Raw genomic sequence first — 17859 nt, forward strand, 5'->3', positions numbered from 1 at the left:
TTGTGAGGAGAGCTCTTGCAGAAGGTAAAATTGATCTAAGGAGAGTTTTCCTAAGTTAAAGCACATTTCAAATGAGCATAATGAAAAACCATTGACAGTGCAAAATAATTTGACACTAGAATGTAAACCAAAGGACTGATAAAGTAAACAATGTAATAATTAATATTGATGCACTGTTATATACTTGTTTCATTTTCTTCACTGTAACCTGACCGCTCACATCCGAGGCAGGCTGGGTTAGCATGGGGGTTATAGACTGGGGACGCACAGAGGATAGAGACACCCTGGTCGGGAGTCAAACCCCCGACATGAAGTTCCAAAGGCTACTCAGTACACTGGATAGCGTAGTGTCATGTAAACTTTGTGTCCCTGATCACTAATGTTAGAGTAAGTGGATCCAGATAATGAAAAGCTATCCATGGTGTCTCCAAAAGTTGATTCTGTTCATCTGGACGTAACGTTTTGTGGGAGAAACATTTCGTCACTCATTCAAGTGACTTCTTCAATCTCACACTGTGTGTGTGTGTGTGTGTGTGTGTGTGTGTCTGTGTCTGACTGTCTTGTGTCTCCTCTGCAGGGAGAGTTCAGGTCCAGGATCAAACAGGGGACATCAGGAACAGAAGCAGCTCCATTGATCCGACTCCTCTGATGGCTGATCAATCAGTTTGATCTGTGTGTTCTTTGATTATTGATCAGTGATGTCAGAGTGGAGTCAGTGTGATGTTGTTGTTGTGTGTTTGAGACTTTTAGTGTCCATGAAGGTCTCTGCTGCCGTAGATCCTCTGAACTGTGACAGAGGTCTCACTCTGGAGGAAACTCTCAGCACTTTCCAGCAGCTCCTCCATCATGTAACAGGTGGAGGAGAGAGGAGAGGAAGCACAGGTGGCTCCTCTGAGGAAGAGGAGCGTTCCTACAAACCACAGGATCACATGACCAGAGGGGTGTGGCCTTCAGTGCTCCTAACAAGCTGTTGCAGTAATAAAGGAACACTCACAACACAAGTGCTTGTGCTGCATCCAGGGTTCGTACGGGTGCTTGAAATCCTTGAAAACTGGATTTTAATATTGCCTTTTCAAGGTTTGAAAAGTGCTTGAATTTCAGACGTGGTGCCTAAAACTGCTTGAAACTGTAACTTTATTTCATTCACCACAAAGAACTATTTGATTCAGTAGTTTTCCTATCAGATAGAGAAATAAAATGAGTTGCAAAGTGTAAAAGCAAAATTTCACCACCTGGGCTGCCTTTCACCTCTGCATGTCAGTCTGTTTCAATGTGTTTCACCCACCAACATAAGTGCACTAACATGCCTGGAGGTTGCTGTTTTAATGAGTGTTTGCTGGAAAACAGCAAATACAAATCATGGATAAGACAACAACCAAGATACATAACTAGCCAACTTAAGGCTTTCTGATTAAAGGCTAAAAGCAAAGTTGTCATGAAATAAATAGAATATTTTTTATATTTCTGTGTATTGCTGCAGGTTTTCAAACATTAACAGCACCTTAGGAGGAAATAATTGTAATAAGAGGGACTGATTTCTCTGTGCACTTAGAACACACACTTTGTTTGTGCTACTGAAGTTTCCCGACTTTCATTCAATATCTGTTTATCGTCAGCACCTACATATTAAACAACTTAAACATTATAAATGGCTTCAAGCTCACACTGAGGCCTGTGGGGCACCATCAGCCACTGAGACAATAGACACATATATATGTGTTTTCAATTATGAATATTTCACACTTTAAGACTGCCTGATTATTTAAGGAGGGTGAGCAAAATACATTATACGATTTTAACTGTACACAATAGAATAACACATGATCAATTAAATAAATTAAATAAATAGATTTTAGGTTGTGCGTTCTTAAAGTCTTATGTGTTAAACAGACCTGAGTATGTTATCTGTTCAAAGCCTCTCCCAGTCAGTGCTGTTCTCCATGCCTGTGTGACTGTACATAATGTTTTAGCACAAACACTTTAAAAGTGATCATTTAGGACTTCAGCACTAATACAGACAGCAATGTAATTAAACATCTTATAGTTTGTTTCATTGGGAATTAACTTTTAAAAATGTCTCCTCTTTTCGTGTCATATAGGAAACAAGCATTTTGTAGTCTTTGGTTCTTTTGTGGGATTGTTTTTTTTTTTCAACAGAAGATAAATATCTCAAACAAGTTGATTTGTTCACATTTGCACATCTTAACTTTTAAGTGAAATGTGTGTTTTGAGTTTATACACTATATGTATATAAGACAACATTTTCCTTTTGCAGTATTTTTGTGTGGCGCATTTTTCTATGTTTTAACAAAAAGGGGAACAAAGGCGTTTAGGTCAACCTAAGATGATTTGTTTTAATTTCCACATGGTCTTACTGAGGTGCTGCGAAGTGAAACATGCAATCTTTTTTGGTAATGTGGTGAAAAATCTTGAAAATGGACCTTGAAAGTGCTTTAAAAGTGCTTGAATTTGACCCTGAAAAAGGCATATGAACCCCGTCTCCTCCCCAATTTTAACAGCACTCCATTCGAGGGCCTCCCTCCTTCTCCTGCTAGGATGGACGCGCAGATATCGCCGAGATGCATGGCCTCAGGTCTTTGGTACTTTTGGGGGCTGCAGATAGCCCGGTTGTACTGGATCCATCTGTATCTGCCTCTGGATCCGAGGGGGTGTGATTATGACTTCCCAGCCTCATTTTCAAGTAAATTCATGACACATGTTCCACCACTAACTCTCTCTCACATTCATACACTACAAGAAGAGAGTTGATTTGTGTAGCTGTGCAATTTTAAACTGTTTTCCAGGTGCTTTAGGTTTATTATTTTTGCTTTATGTCCTATTTTCTCCTTCCTGTCCTGCCTTTGTCATATTATTCTACATTTAATGTAATAACTGAAATAACACAAATAAAAATTAGTAAATAAACAGTTTAAAAAACACATGAACAAGAGGAGACTATAGTGAATTTATAGAACTGATCTAAGAAAAGCAAAACGTGTTTGGTACAAAAGTGCATTCACATCAAATTCTGATAGTAAAAGCTGCCAAACAGGACAGGTTAAAAAATAATAATACATAAATAAAGGGCCTTTACTGAAGCTGCTGAATGCTTTCATGTGAAGCTCTCCTTATCTGCAGAAAGCAGAGAGTTCCTCAGACCTTCATGCTGACTTCCCCGTCTTAATGATGCTCATCATGAAGCAAAGGGGGCTTTGTGTTCGGACATGTTATTAATGTTATTATATAATGTTATTATATTATTATCTCTGCACTAAACTACACTTTGTCTTTGTCTTCATTTCAACGTTCAAGTCTGTGAAGAAGCGTTCAGCTCCATCAGCTGCTGCGCTTCACCCACATGTATGAAGTGTCCACTCCCTGTGTTGTTGCAGGTGATGGAGGCCTGTTTCCTGCTGCTGCCACACATTCAGTGCAGTAGAAAGCATGGAGGTGATGGAGGAGCTCACAGCAGGTCCAAGCTGAGCCACACTGTCACACTTCAGCACAGGTGGTGTTTGTGCAGGAGGGACACGCACCCTCCTTATTCCTCACTGCCTACATCCTCGCAACCTTTCCTTACCTCCTTGGTCTCTCCCCAAAGAGAAACATTAAGTTGACAGAAACATCTATGATAAAGTGTGTTAAGCTCAGTATTTCAGCTTGGAGAAAGGATGCACCAACTGTGAGCCAAGAAATGGAGACTTTGAGATGCTGACAGCAGGAGACAGCAGACGACCTGCTTTACCTGCTGAGCCACAGGTGGAGTCCTCAGGGTGGAGTCAATATCTTTAAAGGGAACCTTTGTTGTTCTAATCTTTGTTCCTTAGAAACACAAATAGTACTGTTGGAAATGTGCCATCTGCAGAAATAACACATGTGAAGAAGCAAACATCATGGATATAGTAAAGTAGAAAACGCTGTGGACCAATCAGAGGTCCCGGGCTAGCACATGTGGCCTCTCTAAATCCTGACACAATGTCGTTAATCATTTTCAACGGCTTCTCTCATTCCTCCAACCGTCTCCATCACCGCATCAGTCGTAGTTCTGTTTCTCCTCCAACCACACTGCTGTTCATCCAATCATTTCTATTGATCAATAAACAGATCACATTGTTTCACAGATCATTTCTCTGATATTTGTGAACATTGATGAAGGAGGGATCCTGCTGCCTTCACTGTCTCTGCTTCTCTGCAGTAAAAACTGCTTCTAAAGTGGATTTTTCTTCCTGCGTGTCCTCTGCAGACCTTTAGTCATCCACAGCTTTTCTTTCTCCTCATCTTTAAGCAACATTTCCTAACAGGACAGAGTTTATGATGTGATTCTCAGGATGGATTTCAGATACACTGTATGCCTGATCAGGAACGTCAGCACACACTTCATCCCAGTGATGATCTGTTAGCTCCGTCTTTAAGGCCTCACTTCTTCCTGCTGTCATGTCAGTCGTGTTGTTTCACTCACTGATTTTCTCCAATATTTTCTGTTGCTGACACTAAATCTGAGCACAGCTCACAGCTGAGTGTGTTCCAGTAAAGTGTGAGCAGCACAAACACAATCAGAGTTTGTCTCTGTCAGCTTTCAGTGAGTCACATTTAGTGTGTGCAGCCAAACATGATGGCAGACTGCCACAGATCACTTCTGAGGAAAGAGGAGCCATTCAGCTTCCTCATAAATTCACACCTGCATGAAGCAGCCTCACCCTGACAGCTCAACCTTCAAATCACTATGTCAGACTGTTTGGGTGCAGCAATCGCAAAGACCTGGTCTCCTCTAATTGGAGTATTTTTAGTTAACAGATCAGAGAGATATGACGGAGCTAATCCATTTAGAGTTTAAAAAAAATAATGAAATCAGTTCTATAACTTATTGGAAGTTATAGAACAAATCGTAAACAAGCCAAGACTGGTCGTGTTTACGAGTGCCTGTCAAGAGTCGGGCTGCAGCTTTCTGAACAAGCTGAAGATGAGAGAACAGAGCCTGGCTGACACCAAAAACAAGGCTATTATGTTCTTAGTTTTTGCAAGGGCCCTGAGAAAGAACAAGCTGGATTTTACAACTGAATTTATTTGTTTCTCAAACAAAATACTGCTATCAAAGAACACGCCCAGATTCTTTTGCAAAGGGAGTTCTGAACTTTTCCAGATAAAACCTTACGAGAAAACTGAGGGCCAGAAGGTCCAATCTCAGTTTTTTGATCATTTACATTTAGAAAGTTTAATGCAAACCATGATTTAATGTCATCGAGGCACTCTAGCAAAACCTTAGCGAGTCCGTAGAATTCTTTTTAAGATAAATCATTGTCATAACAGTTGAATGAGATTCCATATTTTTGGAAAATAGAGCCTAATGGGAGAATGTAAAGAGAAACAATTACTGGCCCAAGGATAGATCCTTGAGGAACCCCACATGTAGGCAGGGTGGATGTGGATAAGTAGCCACCAAACCTGACAGAAAAAGTTAAACAAATAAGATAAATAAGATCTAAACCATTTAAGTGGAGTTTGTTTAATACCCTCACAGCTCTCCAGTCTTGATAAGAGAATCCCATGATCCACTGTATGAAATGCTGCACTCATTTCATACAGTCAGCAATTAATAAAAGACCGTTAAAGACTTTCTCTCAGTCAAACTGGAAACAGGGATTGAGACAGTGTGAGGGTTTGTGGAGTGCCACAGTGCTGTAATGAATACTGTAGTGGAAGAAGTTCTTTCACACTCTTCATCCTGGAGCTGCTTTATGTCCATGATCTGCATGGAAACACATCTATGGAGAGGAAATCCAGCTGCTGAGGGTCACATCTGCATCATTGTAGCTACAGTGGATGTTTCAGTGTCAGGACTGAAGGCGGAGCTTCGTGCGTGTCAGGGTGAGGCCGCAGCAGCCGCCTCCAACCGGGCGCTCGGGCGTGAAACTAGGAGGAAAGCCGACGTCCTCCTCTTTCCTCAGAAGTGATCTGTGGCCGGCCGGACTTCATTCCACAGATGTGCTTTTAACAAAGTGTGAAGCTGAACTCTGAGCTGTGACAGTGTGAGCAGTGTGAGAGTGTCAGTAGATGATCAGCAGAGGAAAGTAAGAGCTGCTGTGAGCTGATGTCCTGAAGGGCTTTTAAAGAGTCTCTGAGTTTGACAGGAACATGAAGATGTTTGTGGTGTTTGTGATCCTCCTGCACGGTAAGTACACCTTCCTCTCTCTGCTCTCATCATCATCTCTCTCTTTAATGTGTTGAAGTGCAGCAGGAGGAGATTTCCATCAAACACTGGATTCTGATTCAGATCAAACTAACAATCCAAAGCAGCAACTTTCAAATCACTGGATTCTTCTTGGTGGCTTTCAGATGAGCTCATGTTACAATCAGCTGCTGTGTGTGTGTTGTTGTGTAGCTGAAGCTCTGACTCACATTTCATATGTGACCAAAGGAAACTTGGTGCTGTGTGACACACTTTAGATTCTCTGCTGCTGCTTTGAACTCTTCAAACTAAAGAGCCAAACTGATGATTGACTGTGCAGCTCTGACATGGCACCAAATGTCCCTGTTATCAGCTGCTGGATGGACGTTATCAGAGCTTTTTAGTCCCACACGGATCACCAGGAGCTCCTCCTCTGTCTGCAAACAGGCTCAGCAGCTCTGATCATTCATTGGAGGCAGCACAGAGTGTGGAGACATCTAGTGGTCGTGGAGAGAAGTGCATGTAACATGTGTGTTGTGTTAATCTGCATGAGTAGTTAGGGGGACGTGCCTCCCTGTGCCTGATGGGAGTCCTTGTAATTACCCAGCATGCTGTGCTGTGTGTTTCATTTCTATCACTGGTTTTACTGACGAGCTTTCTGAGCTTCTTTCATTGATTGTGACCAACATACATGTTTGCTGTGGATCCACATCTGCTCTTACTGCTAATGTCATGAAGCTGTTTGAGTGGTGAGCAGTCAAAGAAGCAGGTCCTAACAGGGACATAACAGGATATTCCTGCCTCTAAATGAGCTGGAACTGCACATATGAGCACAGCTGGTTTGCATGTAGTGAACACAAAGTGTGTGAGCTGAATTTACACCAGTCTGTTTGTGTTCCTGTTATTTTGGCCCTTTGACAAACTCAAATGTATTTAAGCTTAAACGAAAGTGCACTTATAAAAATGCTCTAAAATCACAGTCCTGCTGATTTTCCTTTGGTGGACACCAAACATTTCTCCTGGTTTCAGTCATCAGTCACATAATTTTCTGTCGTAATGGGTGGATCCTCCTCATTCTTAGCCTTCCTCTCATGTGGAGTTCCTCAGAGCTCAGTACGTACTCCCATTGTATTTTCTCTCTTCTCCCATTAGCTCAGATAATCTGTGTTATTTCCACTGTTATGTGGATGACACACAACTGTATGTTGCACTGATAGCAACAAAAGTGATGTAATCTGAATCCGATGCTCTGTCTCTCTGACGTTAACCCCACAGTGGTGTGGAGTTGCTCTGACCTCAGTCCTCCAACCATCCACCAGTGTCAGCATCAAGGAGACGAACTGAAAGATCAAAACCAGCGTTACAGCGGCCGAACATCCATGAAGACCGACACTCTGGAAACTGGAGACCTGTCTGACGGACGTGAACTAAGTCAGAGTGATGTACAGCTACAGATCAAAGGTTAGCAACAAACACCTGCTGTATAATAGCATAATAGTAGTACATTTTGTATTTAAAAGCGCCTTTCAGAACACTCAAGGGCATTGTACAAAGTACAACAAAGCAAGCATAAAAGCAGACAGTTAACAAAATCATAAAACATAAAAACAGATTTAAAATAGGAGAATGGAAAAAGTTATGTGGAATAAGCTATTTTTAAGAGGTGAGTTTTGAGTCTTGACTTAAAAAGAGAAAAGGAAGTGATATTTCTTATATCAGGAGGTAGGGAATTCCAAAGTCGAGGAGCAGAGCAGCTCTAAGCCCTGCTCCCCATGGTGGCAAGATGAAGAGAGGGGACAGAGATAGAAAGAGAAGAAGAGGATCTAAGACCCTGAGATGGGATGGTGATCTGAACCAAATCTGAGAGATATGGAAGGGAGACGAGATAAATTGCTTTAATTGTATACAAATGTATTTTAAAATTGATGTGATATTTCACCAGGAGCCAATGAAGCTGCTGCAGAGCAGGGATGATGTGATGAATAGAAGGAGCCCTGGTGATAATACCAGCATGTTAAAGCTTGTGGATGGATTTTTGAGTAAGACCAAAGAGAAGTGAATTGCAGTAATCAATCCAGGAAGTAAAAAGGCTGTGAACAACAATGGCAGTGGCATGTGGAGGGAGAAAAGGACGGAGATGATTAATGTTGCACAATTGGAAATATGCAGACAGAGTGACATGATCAATACGAGAATTAAAAGATAAAGTACTGTTGAGGCTGACACCTAAACTTTTCACACATGGAGAAACGGAGACCGTTGAGTTATTGATCGTAATCAAAAAACTATTAGTTCTGGATGATGTTGATTTAGAGCCTACCAAGAGAAGCTCTGATTTATTACTGTTGAGCTTAAGAAAATTAGAAGAGAACCATGATTTTAGTTCAGCTAAGCAGAGGGTGAGGGAGGATGGGGGAAGAGCAGAAACAGGGTTAGTGGACAGATAAAGCTGGGTGTCATCAGCATAACGGTGAAACTGAATACTATATTTACAAAAAGTGTGTTCAAGCGGAAGAAGCAAGATAATAAAAAGAAGGGGCCCCAGGACAGATCCCTGGGGCATGCCAGTGAACAGAGGAAAGGACTGAGAATTAAAGGATTTAAGTTTGATTTAAGATCTGACAAGTATGATTTAAACCAGGCTAGTTGAATATGGGAGAGACCGATGGAGACTAACTAAGAAGAAGAATAGACAAGAAGAATGAGAATGGAAAGTAAACTGGAGTTGGCTGCCGTAAGATAAGATAAGATAAGATAACCTTTATTAGTCCCACATGTGGGAAATTTGTTTTGTCACAGCAGGAAGTGGACAGTGCAAAAGTTATGAAGCAAAAATTAGAATACAATAAGAATAAATACTGTACACAACTGTACAGAATAGAATAAAATAGAATAAAATATACAATAAGATAAAAATAGAATACAAATGCTATATACAACTGAGTAAAAATACAACGATGCCAGAAAAGATTATTGCACATTAGTGTTATTGCACATGTGTGGATGTGTGTGTTTGATCAGTTGGAGTCTTTGTTGTGGAGTCTGACAGCAGTGGGTAGACCTGTGAAATCTCTCCGTCCCACACCGTGGGTGCCGCAGTCTCCCACTGAAGGAGCTGCTCAGTGCTGTCAGAGTCTCCTGCATGGGGTGGGAGATGTTGTCCAACAGTGATGACAGCTTAGCCGCCATTCTCCTGTCACTCACCACCTCCACTGGGTCCAGAGGGCATCCTAGAACAGAGCTGGCCCTTCGGACCAGCCTGTTCAGTCTCTTCCTGTCCCCAGCAGAGATGTTGCCACCCCAGCAGACCACACCGTAAAAGATGGCTGAGGCCACCACAGAGTCATAGAAGGTCTTCAGGAGTGGGCCCTTCACTTCAAACGACCTGAGTCTCCGCAGCAGGTACAGCCTGCTCTGCCCTTTCCTGTAGAGGGTCTGAGTTATGAGTCCAGTCCAGTTTGTTGTTCAGATGAACACCAAGGTACCTGTAGCTGTCCACAGCCTCGATGTCCATACCTTGGATGTTCAGTGGTTGCAGTGGAGGATGCTTGTGCCTGCGGAAGTCTACCACCAGCTCCTTGGTTTTACTGGTGTTGATCTGGAGGTAGTTCAGCTGGCACCAGTCCACAAAGTCCTGAGTCAGTCCTCTGTACTCCCTGTCATCCCCATCAGTGATGAGGCCGACTATTGCAGAGTCATCAGAGAACTTCTGCAGGAAGCACTGGGTGGAGTTGTGGGAGAAGTCTGCAGTGTAGATGGTGAAGAGGAACGGAGCCAGAACCGTTCCCTGTGGGGCCCCCATACTGCAGACGACCCTGTCCGACACACAGCCCTGAGTCCTCACATACTGTACAGAAGATAATTGGTTATTCTTATTAATGCTGTTTCAGTGCTATAGGAGTGAAAACCAGACTGGAACTGTTCATACAGATTATTATTAGTTAAGTATAAGTGGATTAGCAACCACTTTGGTTCTTTCAAGTATAGGGGTATTTATTATATTTACTAATTAAATTAAGTCAGAGGTCAAAGGTCATATTTTTCTTTGTTTTTTCTCCACAGAACAGTTTCCATCCTGGGCCAAAGCTCTCCTGGTTCTTCTTGTGGTTTCTGGAGGTCTTTTATTTCATGTCTGGGAGTATTTCACATCAGGTGAGTCTCTCCCACTACACTACCTATAATGCCAAGGTTTCGCAGATGTTCTGAGTTTCCAGCACTATAAAAGACCCTTGGGGTGGCTGTATCTCAGGAAGTAGAGCAGGTCATCTGCTAACTGGAAGGTTGGTGGGTTGATCTCTGGCTAGTCCAGTCTGCATGTCAAATATCTTTGGGCAACATGCTAACCTCTGGTGCATCCATCAGAGTATAACTGTGTGTGAATGTGAGATAAAAAGCACTTACATAGTGTTTTGAGTGCTCAAAGTATAAAAGTGCTAAATAAGAATCAGTCCATTTTTAGCAGATTAGAATCAAGTACAACAACATTTTTACATTATCTTCACTAAATTAATACACTGGCATTCCTGTGACATCACAGAGTTTGTGCTTGATTCAGTGTTTTTAGTAAATCTGCACAAACTACCAGCAGAGGAAAGATTAAATATATAAACTGAATTCAAATATAATCTGCATAAATATTTTACATGACATGATATAAAGTACGGTGGACTTGTCCTGTTTTAGAACCATATATTGATGTTATAAGACAACAAAACTGTTGTAAAATTGTTTGCTACCAACAGGGGGAAAAACTCAAGTAATAATGTAAGACAATTTATTTTACTGATGCTCATTACAAAAACACAAAGACGTTAGATGCTAATAAAAAAACTATGAGAGATTTGTTAGGTCAGTAAGAGGTGAGTTCATACCTGCTGATCTCTGGATCTTAAAATGGTCTGGAACAGGCATGGTTCACAGCACAAGTTGGCATGGCAATGTAGACAGTGGTAAGAAGTGAATGACCTTCATAATACAGTAAACTCAGGGTTTACCCTAAATTTCCTCGATAAGCCAAAATCTTGCCTTTTGTAGTACAAGCCTCAGGTGTCACAGTGTGATTTGTTGTACTGTTAGATTACAAGGTGGAGGTGAATTCAGGGGTGGACAGTGTTGGGAAGGTTACTTTTAAAATGTATTCCACTACAGAATACTGAATACATGCCCCAAAATGTATTCTGTAACGTATTCCGTTACGTTACTCAATGAGAGTAACGTATTCTGAATACTTTGGAATACTTAATATATTAGCATGCTGTTTACAACTACATGAATGTCCTATTGCTGTGATTTATTACTGTTACTGAAGGTCCGCGGCTCCGAAACGTAGTAAAGGGACCTCTGGCTAATACGTCCGGTTCCCTGTCGGGCTGGTAGCCGAAAAATAGCTTTACTTTGTTGTCTGGGTCAACTTTGCTTATGGAGACAGAGAGAGGCGTTGAAAGGCTGCTCCAACGGAACTTATTTTTTCCGGAGGAAAACACGAACACAGTGTACAGTTGCGCCTTAATAGCTTACTTACAAATGGGCTCGTCAGGCACTCTTCTTGGCTGCAGTGGTTATTATTATATTTACATGCTTCCAGCTCCCGTTTTTGCTCCGTGACAGCTCGGACTTTTCCTTTCTCTCCCTCATAACGGGTATGGCAGTCCATTCTCCCTGCAGCACGGACTACACTGCCCATCAGGCTACATGCTTTAGAGCTATAGCATTCTGCCTTTTAGCTTAGCACAACAACAACAACAAAAAAGCGCTCTCTCACCCAGGAAACACGCAGAGAGAGAGCGCGTCACCCTGTAACCATGGCAACCGTAACGCTGCCGCCTGGAACAACAGAACAGCTGTCAAACAAACCCAAATAATCCTGACCCGCGAGAATATGAAACAGGAAAGTACCGCCGTGTATTCCATTTATTTCAACAAAGTAACTGTATTCTGAATACCACCTTTTTAAACGGTAACTGTAACGGAATACAGTTACTCATATTTTGTATTCTGAATACGTAACGGCGGTACATGTATTCCGTTACTCCCCAACACTGGGGGTGGAGTCTGTCCAGCTACCTTGCAAAACCACAGTGAACCTGCCCGAAGACGCTAAAGTGAAGTGGAAGGAGTCCAGATACAATCATATAGTCCATGTATATCAGGACAGCTCTGACCAGCCTGAAGAACAGGATGAGGATTACAGAGAACGAACAAAGATGAAGAGAAATCTGCTGAAAACTGGTGACCTCAGTCTGACCCTGAAACACCCCACAGATGAAGACACCTCCACCTACACCTGCACCGTCTACAGCAGGGAGGGAAACATCCTGATGAAGAAACAAGTGGAGCTGAAAGTCAGAGGTCAGTGCTGTAGATACAGGTCAAAGGTTAAAGGTCATACTCATGATGGTCGTTCAGTCTCAGTGGGCTCCATCCTGTAATTTTCAGTGTTAGCATGTCTGATGTTTGTGTCTGTTTTGGTTTTTATTCAATTTTCACCCAAATCTTTAAAACTTCCCTCCCTCTGGTTATTTTTATTTTGGGTCACGTCCAGTGTTGGTCAAGTTACTTGAAAAGAGTAATCAGTAACTAATTACTGATTACTTCCCCCAAAAAGTAATCCCGTTACTTTACTGATTTCTTATTTTCAAAAGTAATTAATTACTTAGTTACTTAGTTACTTTTTAAAAACACAATTTACAACCTGAATAGGTGATAAAGCGATAGATCTTTCAGCCCAATTCTACTTTTTCTGCATAATCCATCATACAAAATGTAATCAAATGGAAACGTCTCTTTTTAAAACTTTAAATTTTAAATCTTTTAACTTTATGCATCAAGCAAAAACTTATACTTACATTCTCTGCCTGGAAGAAATTTGTTTAACATTTAAACCTATTTTCTGCACATTCCAGCACATAAAATAAAATATTTTTTTGTGTTTACACTCACTCTTTCAAATAGATGCAAGTAAAACACAGCAGAAAATAAATAAAGTCAAAGACTAGTTGCTCTATTTTCACCTGTAAAGCAGGACTGGGGTAGGCGGAGGTTTACCCTGGTGCAGGTGTGCCGCAGCGGTCAGTTGCAGACTCCGCGAGTTTCTCTGTGAATTTCCCATTACAGTCGTAGGCACTCGGCGCTTGCTTGGAAGTTTAGGGGTTTTTTCGCTGTAAAAATAAGTTTTCTTCCCACGCACAACGTACGTTAATGTTTTTGTCACTTTTTATGGAATCAAACTCAAAGTAAGGTCAGTACTTCCACGCTTTAAACGCTGCATGCTCAAACTCTCTCCCGTACTGTCCATTGTTGATCTGCACACAGCTGTTGTCACGAACGTCGCACTCGCTTACGTCACTGTCATGAGACATTCTCGCAAAAAACTCCCGGTTTTAGTAACGCAGTGTTCCTACGGGAAAGTAACGGTAATCTAATTACCGTTTTTGTAATGGTAACGGTAATCCCTTACATTACTCGTTACTTGAAAAAAGTAATCGGATTACAGTAACGCGTTACAAGTAACTGCCCATCTCTGGTCACGTCCTACAAGATGAACAGTAGGACCAAAATTCATGTCTGAGATCTTGTAGCAGGTGACACAAAATAAAAATAACCAGAGGGAACCAGTTTGCATGTAACGTTTCTTTCAGCAAAAACAAACCATATAAACATTCCCATTCATTCCTGTGCAGGATAAGTCATATACTAATATCTACTAATATCCAACCTGTAACTAAAATCCACCAAACCAAAAGTGTCACTGCACTGCAAATAGACACACCCTACTATAGAGATCATTGCAATCAATTCCCATGTGAGCTCACGCACTGCCAACAAATCAGGAATTAGAGCTTTGTCATCTGTAGGGGATTTAAGGAGGGAATGTAGGGATGTTCCTGGAAACTAATTTCTTAGTCGACTAACTCACTATAGTCTAAAACTAAGAAACACTCAGATATCAAGCTAAATTTGATGACCGTTTATTTATCAATGTCAACAACTGTCTAAACAATGGCATTTGAAAGCAATAGTAACGTTCTTCTATGATGAATCATATTAAACTTTGTGCCACCTCCTTTGGTGCATTATCAACACTGAATGTTGTACTCCAAACAGAGACGAAGAAGAAAAAGCAGTTAAACTAAATGTATCTTAAATATGATATGAAAACGCGTAAAAATATGACAAATTGACATCAAATAAATCTATCCATCTATCCAAGCTTGTGACCATAGGTAAATGTAGGGACTAGAGATGTGCAAAGCAGCTGTTATTTGTATCTTTATTTGTATTTGTTGAGGGGGGAAAAGTATTTGTATTTGTATTTGTATTCAAGTAAAATTCAAAATAGGTGTAAAAATCCAGTTTTTTGCATTACACTTCTACTTAATGTTATAGTGTAAGTATTCTTTAATTATATCCATTATAATAATTATGGATATGCAATATTAGTTGATGTTTTTCCATAAATCCATCAATGAACATGTAACAAGGAACGTCATTGAAAATAAAATAACAACACCCATTGACTCATCCATGGTTAAAACCAAGATCTAATAAAATACCATTGTGAACATTATGAACCCACCACCACCCGTCCTTGTTGGAGGACACTGAACAGACAGTGAAACTGACTTGCAGGGGCAGAACATGGCTGTGATGATGAATTGGTGCTGGTGGGGGGAGTTGGCAGACAGTACCAGGAATAAGATGCTTTAAGTGCATGTGATTATGCATAACAGATGTTGACAGATGTTTGATATCTCTGCCTCTGCTGATCTGACTTTTGCACACATTACATATCAGTTTGGTTTCATCTGCACTGTCTAACCAAGCCTGATAAGACTCCTTCTTCAGCCTGAAGGTTCCCTTCCCCTCTGATTTCCACTGTCTGGTTCTGTAGTTACCATCATGACAGTAACAACCACCTTGTGGCCATAGCTCAGTCAAGCAGCTTCATCAATGTGAATGTTTCTGAGGCTTTGCTAAAGGGTGGGACAGCAACAGGTGTTCTGTTACTCCCCAGGTGGAGCACCTTCAAGCTATCCACCCAGGGACTCCAAGAAGGTCAGGTACTCATTCAGCACATAAGGGCAGATGACATTCAGGAACTATTCTCTGGCCCGATAATGCATGGAACAAACCCCCCATACTTCATGCACTAACTCAGGCTCCTTCCCCACCAGAGAGGTGACATTCCATGTCCCAGTGGCTAGTTTCGGTAGCTGGGGATCAGTATTGCACCCGTTGCATCCTACGGTGCCTCCTGCAGGTGATTGGCCTACAGGAGGGTCGTCCCATGTCCCCTTTTAAGGCTGTTCACAGCTAGGCCCCACCAGACACTCCCCCTCAGACACCCTCCCTGGGCATGGCTCTAAGGCGGGCCCACAGCAACCCTATCCTGAGCAGATTGAACTGTTCCCTAGTTCTTGGGTGTTGTTCAATGGCTCTTTATCTGGTCCCTCACCCAGGAGACTGTACCAAGGGACAAAAAGCCCTGCATAACATAGGCCCACCACCTTCAATCCACCACCTTCATGTTTCCTTCATATTTGAATCCCCCTGTAGATACTGACAGGTAACCATGTCACACAGAGCTCAAGCCTTTGAATCCAGCTGTGATTGTTGATTTTCTATTGAATGGACTTTTTCAAATCCAGCTGTAGGCCTGTGTTTGTGAGCTCATTAACAGCTGTTTATTTAGAGATACGTGGTCCTCACAGGACAGCCACTACAAACATATGATTTTATAGAATATGATGCATTACTGCAGATTCAACACAATAGAAAGGATTTGAAATGAGCTCAGCCTTAAACATGTGCAGCAGTAATATTGATCCATAGACACTGATGGGAACATTTTTCTGCACAATAAGTACTTTGACTTTTCATACTTTATGTCCAATTTGCCAGTACTGCAGTTTTGTGTGTAGTGAGGTGTTTTCATGGTGTTTTATTGGTGCTTTTACTAAAGGAAGGCTTCTATCAAATTCTTCCAAATGTTGTCAAACTGAGCTGTGTGATGAAGTGAGTGTGACAGAAACACTCAGACTGTGTTTCTCTGCTTCATCAAGTCAAATCTGGTCCTCAGAGACTGAATAAAGTCCTGTCCCACTAACAGCAGCTCCAACAGTCTGTTCACTGCTTTCTTCCTGTCAGTCTTCATCTTTCTGCTGCGTCTCCTCTTCACACTGACCACTTTCTATCTAACAGTGAGCTCCCAGTGAAGCAGCAGCATTCAGCCTGTTAGAGTCAACACAAATGTCTCCATCCAAGCTCATGTTGTGCTTTGTTGTCCTCTCAGTCCCCCAGGTGGAGGTGGATTCAGGGGTGGAGTCTGTCCAGCTGCTCTTTAACACCACACAAAACCTGCCTAAAGATGCTGAAGTGGAGTGGATGGACATCCTTGACAGGAAGCTGCATGTGTATAAGAACGGCTCTGACCAGCCTGAAGAACAGCATCAGGTTTACAGAGACCGAACGAAGACGAATGAAGACCTGCTGAAAACTGGAGACCTCAGTCTGACCCTGAAGTACCCCACAGATGGAGACAACAGGACCTACACCTGCACCGTCTACAACAGGCAGAGAAACATCCTGCTGAAGAAACAAGTGGAGCTGAAAGTCAGAGGTCAGTGCTGTAGATACGGGTCAAAGTTTAAAGATCATGTAGGAGTTATTTCTCTAAAAGCTTTTAGTTTGAATCTATTTTCAGTTCATTCAAATAAAATAAATGATTCTCTTGTTTTATCTGAAAGCCAAAAATGTCAGGTGGAGCAACTGTGCATTTAAATGAACAGACTAAGAAGATGATCAAAAATGGAGTTTAAATAATCATAACTTCAAAATAAAACCCTCTGACATGATGTGGAGTGGAGCAGCCAAAAATATGAGGCTTTTATTGTGAAGTGAAAGAGACCATCCAGCCTTCCTGTACTCAGTAGTTGCCCCTGCGCACCAAACACCCAGGCAGTAGAAGAGCACACTCTTCACTGAAGAACAGTAGAAGGCCGGCAGTAGTTTCTGGTCCAGTTTATTCTTTCTCGTGACACGGAAGAAGCACAACTGCTCCTGGGCCTTCTTTAGCAGGTTATTGGTATTTTGGATCCAAGTGAGATCTGCAGGGTTGTGGGTGCCCAGAAATCTGAAGGTGAAGTCAGTAATAACATCCACACCCTTCCCTTCGCAGTGGCCAAAACCTTGAATGGGCAGTACAGTGACATTCCTTCACCCCTCAAAAAAACAAATAAAAAACTAAAAACAAAGAACTCACTGGCCTTGTGGATCAGTTAATTTAGCCTTTTGGCATCTGTGACCCTCAACCTGGTGCCCCAGCATGCAACAGCTTAGAGGATAGCACTGACCACAACTCAGATACAACAAGATAACTTTATTAGTAGGGATAGTGAAAACTTCTGTTTATGTTTGTTAGATACTTGGCTATGATATTAAATAGTAAACACTGATGTAGCTTACTCAATCTTTTGGACTGTGCTCAGCACAATATTAATTAGTCATTGTCAATTGTTGATATGTCCTATTGTCATTGTCTGATGAATTATAATAGCTGTTTTGTAGCTGTTTGCAACTATGCATACTCTCTCTGTCTTTGATCAATTACATTGGTGGGAACTAGTGCGTTAGCGCAGTTAGCTCGTTAACATGTTGATGCCATCCAGCCTCACGCACGGGGCGATCCACGGTAA

The sequence above is a fragment of the Oreochromis aureus genome, linkage group 3, assembly GCF_013358895.1.
Source record: "Oreochromis aureus strain Israel breed Guangdong linkage group 3, ZZ_aureus, whole genome shotgun sequence".
Lineage (NCBI taxonomy): Eukaryota > Metazoa > Chordata > Actinopteri > Cichliformes > Cichlidae > Oreochromis > Oreochromis aureus.